The sequence below is a fragment of the Danio rerio genome, chromosome 8 (assembly GCF_052040795.2).
Source record: "Danio rerio strain M-AB ecotype USA chromosome 8, GRCz13ab, whole genome shotgun sequence".
Classification (NCBI taxonomy): Eukaryota; Metazoa; Chordata; class Actinopteri; order Cypriniformes; family Danionidae; genus Danio; species Danio rerio.
In genome coordinates this window covers 40,983,609-40,994,523 of record NC_141028.1, presented here as the reverse complement: position 1 = coordinate 40,994,523, position 10,915 = coordinate 40,983,609, and positions in this window count along the sequence as shown.

Sequence of the window (10,915 nt, the reverse complement as noted above, 5' to 3'; positions counted from 1 at the left end):
ATAGTGATAAATTAGGTAACAATGACGAAAAGATATCCTTTCAAATGCTGTGAATAGTTCAAACCTCCAAATGATTAAAAATACATAGCCAATAACCAACAAAATAAAAATGCAAACCTTTAAATTATCTAAACTAGAAGTAAAAAAGTTCTGTGCTGTACTTATAAGTTACTGTGAAGTTATATGTCTACCAAAAATACATATTTTATTTTACTTTTTGGCTTAGTCCCTTTATTAACCAGGGGTTGCCACAGCTCTATGAACCGCCAACTTTTCCAGCATGTTTTTATGCAGCAGATGCTCTTCCAGCCGCAATCCATCTCTTGGAAAATATTTTATTTTTTATTTTTTATCTTGCATTCAATAAAACATTATACAAAGTTAATTTTTATTTTTAGCATAACAACAGTGGCACTGTTATCTCACAACAAGTACAGCAAGTTTTTGTTAGACATTCTAACAGATGAATACAAATGTCTCAAAGTAAAGACAAAAATAAAACGAGATTAATTTTATTTTATTTTTTTTTTAAAAATCCATGAGGACCAAATGGATCCATCAGATCTTTGATGTAAATCATAGGTTAATTTTTCCAGAGGTAGAGGTCTGGTTGCCTGACTCAGCCACATATTGACTGGAAGTATCTGAGCAGTTGACCATAATAATGTACATTTTTTGGCCAAGTATATGCAAAAATGTAATTTATCATAAAAATGTATCATAAAATTAATATTTTAAAAGCTCTTAATGTCATTTAATATAATAATTTTATTTTAATATAGAGTTCCTTAAATCATTATATGTTGTAGGCAGTTGGGCATACAATAATGCTCTTAATTTACAACAATGATTGATTTTAGAGGAATGCGTACATACTGTACATATCTATGTATTTTAAAAAAAAAAGAGACAACAATTTGGTTATAGATGATGAAAATTTCATTTTATTTTTTACAGATTTTATTACATGCTTTAGATTCAGGGTTAAGGTCATCCTCTTCTGGATTACAGTAAAAGAAAATCCACAGTCAATGTCATACTCATCAGCTGGAGCTTTATTTAAAAAAATGTATGTTCTCTGCTCCAGCCAAAACTTGCAGGTACCTTGAAGGTCTCTAGATTGCACCATTGTATTGTTGTTTATTTCTCAGTTATTTTGTTGGAGAATTAGCTAGGAAATGTGAGTGGAAAATATATAAACACAGTACCTTGGGAAGTGATCACTATCCAATATGGTGTAAAATTGGGGTGGACATCATCAACACTCCGATAGAGAGAATTTTAAGATGGAAATTTAACGATGCTAACTGGGAGCTTTTTAGAGATGTATGTCATGATAAAATGTGGGAAATGGTCAATGACAATGATAACATAGAAGAGTCTAATGAAAAAATAAGTGAAATATTAAGAAAAATTGCAGAGGAAATTATTGGTAAAAAGAAAAATGTAAACAATAAAAAAGCAGTTCCGTGGTGGAATAAAGAATGTAGTAATGCAGTTAGGGAGAGAAATAATGCAATGAAGAAAGCCAGGAGATCAGTATTGTTCAAGGATTTTATTAATTATAAGAAAGCTCAGGCAATAGTTAGGAGAGAAATAAGAAAAGCAAAAAGACTTTACTGGAAAGAATTATGTAATAGAATAGGGGAGGAAATTGAAATTAATGAAGTTTGGAATATGATCAGAAGGATGGGAGGAATTCAGAAAAATAATAACATTCCTGTTTTAATTAGTAATGGAAAAATAGCAGTTAATAATGATGATAAAGCAGAAATGTTGGTGGAATCATTTGCAAAAATTCATAGTAATGAAAATATTTCAGATGACATGAGAAAAATCAGGGAACAGAAAATTAGGGAAAAATCTCATATATATGAAAAGAAGGATACATCAGGAAGTTTATTAGACTCAGAGTTCACATTATATGAGTTAAAAAGAGCTATCTCAGGGGTTAAACATACTTCTCCGGGAAAAGATGACATATGTTATGAGATGATTAAACATCTGTCAGATGTATCTTTGAACACCATTTTGATTTTGTTTAACAAAATTTGGGTGAAAGGAAGTTTGCCAGTAGATTGGAAACATGGGGTTATAGTGCCAATAGCCAAACCTGGAAAAGATCATTCTCAGCCAACTAGTTATAGACCTATTGCACTGACATCAAATTTATGCAAAATTATGGAACGGATGGTTATGGATAGATTGGTTTTTGTATTAGAAAGTAGAAACATTTTTTCAGCACGTCAAAGCGGATTCAGAAAAGGAAGAAACACAATGGACTCAATCTTGTGTTTAGAAAATGAAATTCGAAAGGCACAAATAGGGAAAGAGGTACTTGTGGGAGTGTTTTTCGATGTGGAAAAAGCTTATGATATGTTGTGGAAAGAAGGTCTTCTCTTAAAATTGGAAAACATGGGAATAGATGGGAGAATGTACAATTGGATTCTGAGTTTTTTATTTGGTAGAACGATTCAAGTAAGAGTAGGGACTGCATTGTCTAAGATTCTTCCAATTGAGAACGGCACACCTCAAGGAAGTGTGAGTAGCCCAATTCTGTTTAACATAATGATAAATGACATCTTTCAAAATATAGAATCAGGAATAGGAAGATCACTGTACGCGGATGATGGAGCGATATGGAAAAGAGGACGAAATGTAACATTTGTAGAAAATAAAATGCAAATAGCAGTGAATAAAGTTGAGAGTTGGGCTAATAAATGGGGCTTTCAGTTTTCTGTTGAAAAAACGCAAGTAATATGCTTCTCGAAAAAAAAAAGCAATCCAGTATTAAACATCAAAATGTATGAAACGCGGTTAGGGCAAGTAAATGTAATCAGATTTTTAGGTTTATGGATGGAAAATAAATTAACATTTAAAATTCATACTGAGAAATTAATTGAAAAATGTAAAAAAGGAATAAATGTATTAAGGTGTTTGGCTGGAGTTGAGTGGGGTGCCAGTAGTACAGCATTAAAAAGAATTTATAATGCTGTGATAAGGTCAAACATTGATTATGGGTGTATGGTGTATAGTTCTACTAATAAAACATTGATTAAAAAAATAGAGGTCATACAAAATCAAGCTCTGAGAATATGTTGTGGTGCTTTTAGATCTTCTCCAGTGGCATCATTACAAGTTGAAATGGGAGAGATGCCATTAGAACATCGAATGTCTCAGCTGAGAATGAGATATTGGATAGGAATAAAAGGTCATTTGGAAAACCATCCTGTTAGACGTCTTTTAAAAGATTGCTGGGAGTATGTGTACAAAGAAATAGCAAGTTTTGGTTGGGTAGTAAGAAATAAACAGTTTAGAATGGAAAGATCTGGAAGTTGCTCCATCTGTCATTATACCAACAATTCCCCCATGGGTGTTTCCTATGCCAGTAGTAGATCTGCAAATTCACGAAAGAATTCAAAACAAGGAGATAATTATTCCAACTAAATTATTAGTTCAAGAATATATCCAACAGAATTATTATTCTGTATTACAAATCTTTACAGATGGGTCGAAGGAACCTAAGTGTGGAAGAACTGCTGCTGCTGTATATATTCCACAATTTAACATCAAAATTGCAAAGACATTATCAGATCACGTGTCAGTGTTTACCTCTGAATTATTAGCTATTATTATAGCACTTCAATGGATTGAAGAAGTCCAACCAGAAAAAGCAGTAATTTGTTCGGACTCAATGGCTGCACTTAAAAGCCTTCAAAGTGCCAAATCTGAAGCTAGACAAGATTTAGTATTTGAAATTTTACAAAATTTATTCACAATTAGGCAGTTAAGAATAATGGTTTCATTTCTCTGGGTACCGGCACATGTGGGTGTAGATGGAAATGAGGAAGCTGATTTGCTAGCAAAAAAAGCTTTAAATAATGAGCAAATAGAAATTAAATTAGCATTAAGTAAAACAGAATTTAAAAGAATATTGCAGTCGAAATATATAAGAAATGGCAACAGGGGTGGAACAAGGAGACCAAAGGAAGACATTGATATTAGATTCAGGAATTTGTAGGAAACGGGAGGAAAAGATACGGATATCGAAGGAAAGATGTCATCATAACAAGACTAAGGATAGGCCATACGTCATTAAATTACAGCTTGCATAAAATAGGAAAGCATGAATCAGGGAAGTGTGATAATTGTGGAGAGCTGGAAACAGTCAATCATATAATTTTAGAATGCCCAGCTTATGAAAGAGAGAGGTTTGATTTAATACAAGAATTAGGACAGCTGGAAGATAAGGTAATTTCTTTGAAAGTCTTGCTAGGAAACGGGCTTAGACAATCAAAAATTCATGAGATATTAATTAAATATTTGGGAAATATAGGAATAATGCATAGAATTTAGTTTTTTTTATTTATTTTTTTATATATATAATTTAATATAGTCATTTAGTGTATAAATAAGTGTTTTCTTTCGACCCCAATTATGTACAATCCACACTCCAGATCAGTAGGTGGCGGTAATGCACCTATTTTTTGTTGGTTTGCCAAACCGCCATAAAACACCAGAAGAAGAAGAAGAAGAAGAACTCTCTGCTGTTAGACGTCCTCGACAGCAGGTGGTGCTAGCGGCAGTTATTTCTTCATCAACAAGCAAACGCAAGACGACGTGTTAATGGGCGAAGATGGACCAAGAGGTGAGTATTAATCACTAATTAAGACATAACATCTAAGATTACTTCTTCAAATTGCTTATAATAATATGCAATTCATCTGAATCAAAGGCGAGTTTATGTCACTGTAACGTTAAAGGGCTCTCAAGTTTAAGGAAAACTTTGGCGTGTAATTAAGGAGTCGACTGTTTTTGATTGTTAACAGCGAGGGAGAGGAGATGGGGGTTGATTGATGGGGAGCGAGGTCGGCTACATCTTTGTATATAATAAACGCAATAAACGTATTGGGTCGTTTACGCCAGATGCGGCTTGCACTAATATATCGCGCCATTTGCGCGTAAATAGACGCGTGGACATTTTGAGTGAACTTGCTACACGCTTCATTCGCGCGTAAAATTCCCGCTGCAATAGACGCGGATTATCGTCATGGAAGGGGCGTCCCCTCAGACGTGCACCAGCCAAGTGTGCCGCAAGCCTACGTTTGAGTGAAGGTTTCGGCCGTTAGATCGCCCCCTGGGGGCTGGCTGCAGTACAAGTCATAAAGCCCGCCTCCTCCGTGTTAATGAAGGAGACTTGAGCCCAAATAAAAAAAAATATTACACTTGCAATAAAATGTCCCGAAAGATAGTTCTGGTCGATTAAGGCACTGGTTATTGTGCTGAAATAGGTGCAGATCTTCATTTTTGTAAACAGTTTGTTTTTAGCAGTAATTTAATGCTGGGCGTGTCATCGTGATTGACAGCTGTGATTGACAGTTTCTCAAAGCGCGGCGTCTGAGCTTCGGCAGGAGACTGAAGTAGACTGAAATGTTATTATTCGATTTCTGTGTTATTTTACCATGACAAAATGAGTTCAGCAGTAAACTATAGTTTCTGACATACATGATCCTGGTGGAACACTGTTTATTCGCAAAGTTCAGGGCTTTTTTCGGGCTTTATTAGTTTGCTGATACACGCCTAGCCACCCAGATAGCAAAACACAGTTCCGGCTAGATTCTCGCCTGCCGGAGACTTATCTCTTAGAGCTCAGACTGACTAATGTTACCTCTGCTGGACCTACTCCGGATGCCTGGACTCACTACCCAATTCCAGCCCGAGTCAATCGAGCCAGATGCGGCCGAGCGAGCAGGCGCTGCCGCATGCGAGCCGGAATCAGCCCGCGACGCCGCGAGTAAGTTATGCGCTGCGGCCCGGAGCTGGCGCGATTGAATATATAAAACCCTCATATTTGTTAACGTTATTACATCCATTTGTGTTGATATGACAGCAAACGCATGCTGAGAAGTTCGGGGGGCGTAGTTGATTTTACATAAAGCGTTTGATTGGAAGCTCGACTCTGCTCATTTTCGCGGCTCCTCCTCTGGCTCCATCAGACAATCCTTCTGCGCATGTCTGGCTCCAATTTCAGCAGTCTTTTGCGACAGTTTGTGCCCGTCAAGCAGGCGTTTTGCCCTCAAGGCGTTCAATGGGAAAAAGGGCTGTCGCGTCGTCCATATTTTTTACAGTCATTGGCACCAGCTCTATGAGTTTATCAACACTTCTAGAAACTGTGCCTGGATGATGAAAGGTTTATTTTAAAATGTACTGTATTTAGCTTGCAGTAGTCACTGAAAATGACTAAAACTCAGCCATTGAAATATGTTAGGCTACCTTATTTGATGACTGATTGTAATATTCGAGAAAGGTTATGTGTCAGTCCATCATCTTGCTTTTTTATAAAGCAAGTAATTTGAATCTATATTGCCAAACTACCAGCCTAGCAGGAGACAAAGAATAAAATTTTATTTTTTACAAGAATTTGAATGGTCAAAATCACGACTACATTAAAACACTTCCATGAACCTGTTTTCAAAATGCCAGAATTGAAAACATCCTTTTACAGCACCAAGTATATTGATTATGTGAGCTCATTTGCCCCAGTGTTGACATTTAAATTTACACATTTATATCTGGATACATTATCTTAAATGAAACCGACTTGCATCAATATTGTGCAGACAACAACAAGGTTATTGTTTTGATTTCTGAAAAAAATATAATTGTTAGAGAAATATTATTTAAATCAAGTGAAATTAAGAAACAGGCATACAAATCTACAGTGGGGTAAACAAAATATATATGTTAATAGGAATTGAAAGCAAAACTACTTTACACCATTGACAGATTTTTTTGTTTTTTAATTTCACTTTCCATCTTTGTTGTGCTTGTCTCACAAGGGAGACAACGATGTTTTAAGGTCTCCAAGGCACCTTCTCTCACTTTTGACACGTCAAGAGCGAGACGGGCCTTCGACTAGTCAAGATATGAACAGGTATAGCAACATTTGAAAGAATTTCAAGTGAATGTCAACACATATGTAATGATAACTTTTAATAGCTAATTTATTTTGTGGTTTGTCAGATCATCTCAGGTTGTCAGACCGAGAGTTGCAACTCCGGGGCCATCATCGGTTCAGTCAGAAATGACTAGGTCAGTACAAAGTCACCTTTGTTTATATAACACTTTTTTTTATAACTACAAATTGTTTCCAAGCAGTTAAACAGTGGGAAAAAAATATGTGATGTTTGCCAATTGGACATTAAGTGAACTGACTTAGTTTAGTTAATCGGTTATTAATTTGGATAATTTAATCTATACTACAGCTCTGCAGAAAACAGTGCTGTATCCAGCAAACTCAGTTGAGATGTGAAATAATTTAATTCCACTATACAGTTAAAAAGGTGTCTATGTCACAAAATTAATTGCTCAACTAATCAAGGCGAATGCAACATTGGCGAGGAACCTAAACTCTGAATGGAGACAATAAATAGGCTTAGTCTGGAGGGCTTGTTCTCTTTTGACCTTCAAAGCTCCAAAGCTGTAAAATGCATTCCTACATTTTCTGATGTATTATTTCTGTTCTGATTTTGTTCTGGTATTCTGATAGATCCTTTCCTGGATTATTCACAAATCGTAGAGGGAAACGACGATTCACTGGCACAGGTCCTTTACCAATTAAACCCAAACCATTTCAGGTGACATTTCACCTACTTCCGGGCCAGTGTGAACGATCTCCTAGTGGTCCAGATCAGCTTCTACATACTCAAGCAGGACTAGGGCGCAGAACTGCAATGCTAGATGAAAATATGACTCATCAGGAGGTACCTAACCATACATAACATAATGTGCCTATAAATTCTGCTCATATTATTTTTATGAATGTTCATACGGAGAAGTGATAGCAGCTTGATTAATTATTCTTGTTGTCCTTAACTGTTATGTGATAAGCTCATCGAATTATATCCTAAGCTTGGTGGGGTAATGGGTGGTTGACTTCTTTACAAAGCATCAGGTAATATTCACTGTCTTGAGTAAGATATTGTAATTGTATAAAAGCATAGTAAATAGTAATGTGTGTAAATATGCAGTTTGTGCCTAGTTGCTTTACACATTTGTTCTTGTCATATTTAGTTTTTTACCAATTTCAGACCACATCAACCTTAAAAAGATAGTTAACCTAAAATTAAAAATGTTGCCATTTACTACTCTATATCTTGTTCTAAGTTCCTTTCTTCTGTTAAGCATAAAATGTTTTTTTTTTTTTTTAAGTTAAGAAGCACCCATCTGTAGTAGAAACAAATATTATGGCTAATACTAAATACTTGTCTTTGATAGAATAAAGAAATGTGTGTTGAAAAATCTGAGGGTGGATAAAAGCCAAGATTCTATTTTTTGATATCCCTTTACACCTGGGTGTATGCACACAAGACAATGTTGGCTTGAATGGAGTCCAAGCTCAATTACCACATCCCGTTTTTCTGTTTATTATACTAAACGCTAATAATGTTTAACTTAAAAATGTGTTACATTGGCACAAGCTGTTAGTACAATTTGCTTTTAATATGTTGTTAGGTAAACAAAAAAATTTATGTAATTATGGGTGTAACAATGTATCGTAGTACAATTTATTGCAATACAAAAATGTCACAATATGCATTGTGGCGTTATGACAATTTTATTGCAATATGACATCTATTCTCTTATTGGTTAAGCTACATTCCACCTGCTGTCACATGCATTCAGATTGCTTGAACTAGTAGCAGGGCAATATGTGTGTAGCTAAAATAGAGGATGGCTCATTCTCTTATAAGTCCAACATCTGGCAACATTTTGGTTTTCCAGTTACTGAATAGGACGGTAACAAGAAAACAGACAAAACACAAACTGTGTGTAAAGACTGTAAAGAAATGCTGCCATGCAAAGCTGAGAACACAACAAATATGATGTATCATTTAAGCCTCAACCATAACACCAAAGTGCAATCGAGTGTCTCACTTAAGTGCCAAAGCTGAAGAAATGACAAGATGCATAGGAGTATTTATTGTAAAAGACAATGCCATTTTCTATGATCGAAAAAGTTGGATTTTGCTAACTGAATATAAATAAAATACCGTGATGCATATTGTATCGTGAACATCATATTGTGAGCTGAGTGTATTGTTACACCCCTATAAGTAATAGAAAATGAATTTTAGATTACTAATTTTTTATTTTATTAATAACATATAATAAGGCATTACGTAGCAGTCTTGTTTTTAATTTCAGGAGGTTGGGGAAGTCGTAAACTTGTCCTAATGGCACCTGCAGACTGTGGGTACACTGGCAGGCTTATTAAAGCTACCAAAATAGGAGAGAATTCAGTCCTTTACATAGCTCCTCTTCACAGGGGTGATAGCGTTCCGGCACCACGCCGGATTTCCGGTGTACTGTGGCTGCGGGGAAAAAAAAAATCAGGTTCACGGATATTGATCTGTCATTTCTCTAGATTCACAGAATTCACTCACTGCTGAAAGCGCCGGATTGGTTTTTATTAAGTGCCATTTTGTGTGCTCGTGAATCATCTTTTGAGTGTAGACGCCATGTAAATAAAAGATTAATTGTGTAATTTAGAGAGCTTTATAAATTATAACGGATCTTTGTGAGATCTCTATGAACTAAGATTAGTGACGCTTTTTAGTGATAATAAGAGGAGCGTGCTTTGCACTTCCAGGCTATAATCCATTCAGAATTTGTATGAAACTTTCGTTTTCGGCAAATATACGCTGATATGTTTTGGGAATGACATCTGCATATTTACGCTGGGTTTATTCTCGAAATAACGGTGAAGCAATAGACGGGACAAAAATATATTTCCCCCTTCTCCTTAAACAACTTAGTGTTTCAGCTATGAAATAGTTCAGTTTTGTATGTAGCCTAATGGCAAAGTGTTTATATTTAGTTTCGTTTTTTATTCAGCTTATTTAGAAAAACGTTTGGAGCATTTTTTTATTCGTTAAAAATAAGTTGTTTTTTTTTAACGAACAGCGCCCAGCGGAAGACCATCATTGTCTGTTTGATCAGTTTGCCTTCTCAGATCATCACGACTTAAAAGATATAAAACAGTTCAAGTATAAAACAATGGTAGCTTAAACGTTAAAGAATGTGTGCTATTAGGCGCATAGTTTGCTTATAAAAAGCTTGCAGGACATCGAGGCGCCAGAGCAATCACTTGCATTTTTTCAGTGGGAGCAATTTAAAGTTATCCGTCATTTTTGCTCACAAAGTACGAGTAATACATCAAAAAACGTTACAGCGTTTTTATAAAATAAAGAAAACCAAAATTATGCGCTTTCTGTCGTCTGGTTTTTAAACAGGAGCGCTTAACAAAATGAAGCAAAATGTATATGCCTCACAGACATAATAAATATATTTATAGAAAGCTTTAAATTATTACTTAACGAAATAAAACAAATCGAAAACAAAAAAACTCCTTCATGTAATCCGTAAAGATGAATTTCTAAAGGCGAGTCCAAGAGGAGATTGCCAGTCAGGATCTTTGCGACACTGACTCAGAATAAGTTTATTAATAAATAATTAAGATATGTCCTTACTCTTTCCTCGACACATTCATTGTTATTTGTTTTTGCCGGTGCTTGGGGCGAGTTTTAGCTTATTGTGTGCGCTTGAACGCGGATTCACAGTAGCAGTTTTAACATGGAGTGACACGGCATCTGACGTACAGATGACACTGGCACATGCCACTGAGTGTAGTGACACTTCCGGTTTTCCACTGTCATGTGTCACTCGCTAGTGGCATGTGTAGTGACCTGTGTCAATCAGAGTGTCGCGCTGCATGTCACTGCAGTGACATCGACACCCGGCGAAGCTTATGACATTAATTAACACGAGCAAAACCATATTTAATCATTACGCGACTTTTAACCTAATTTATCGCGTTGCAAGTTAGTTTATTTGCTGAGCTACTCCACGATGT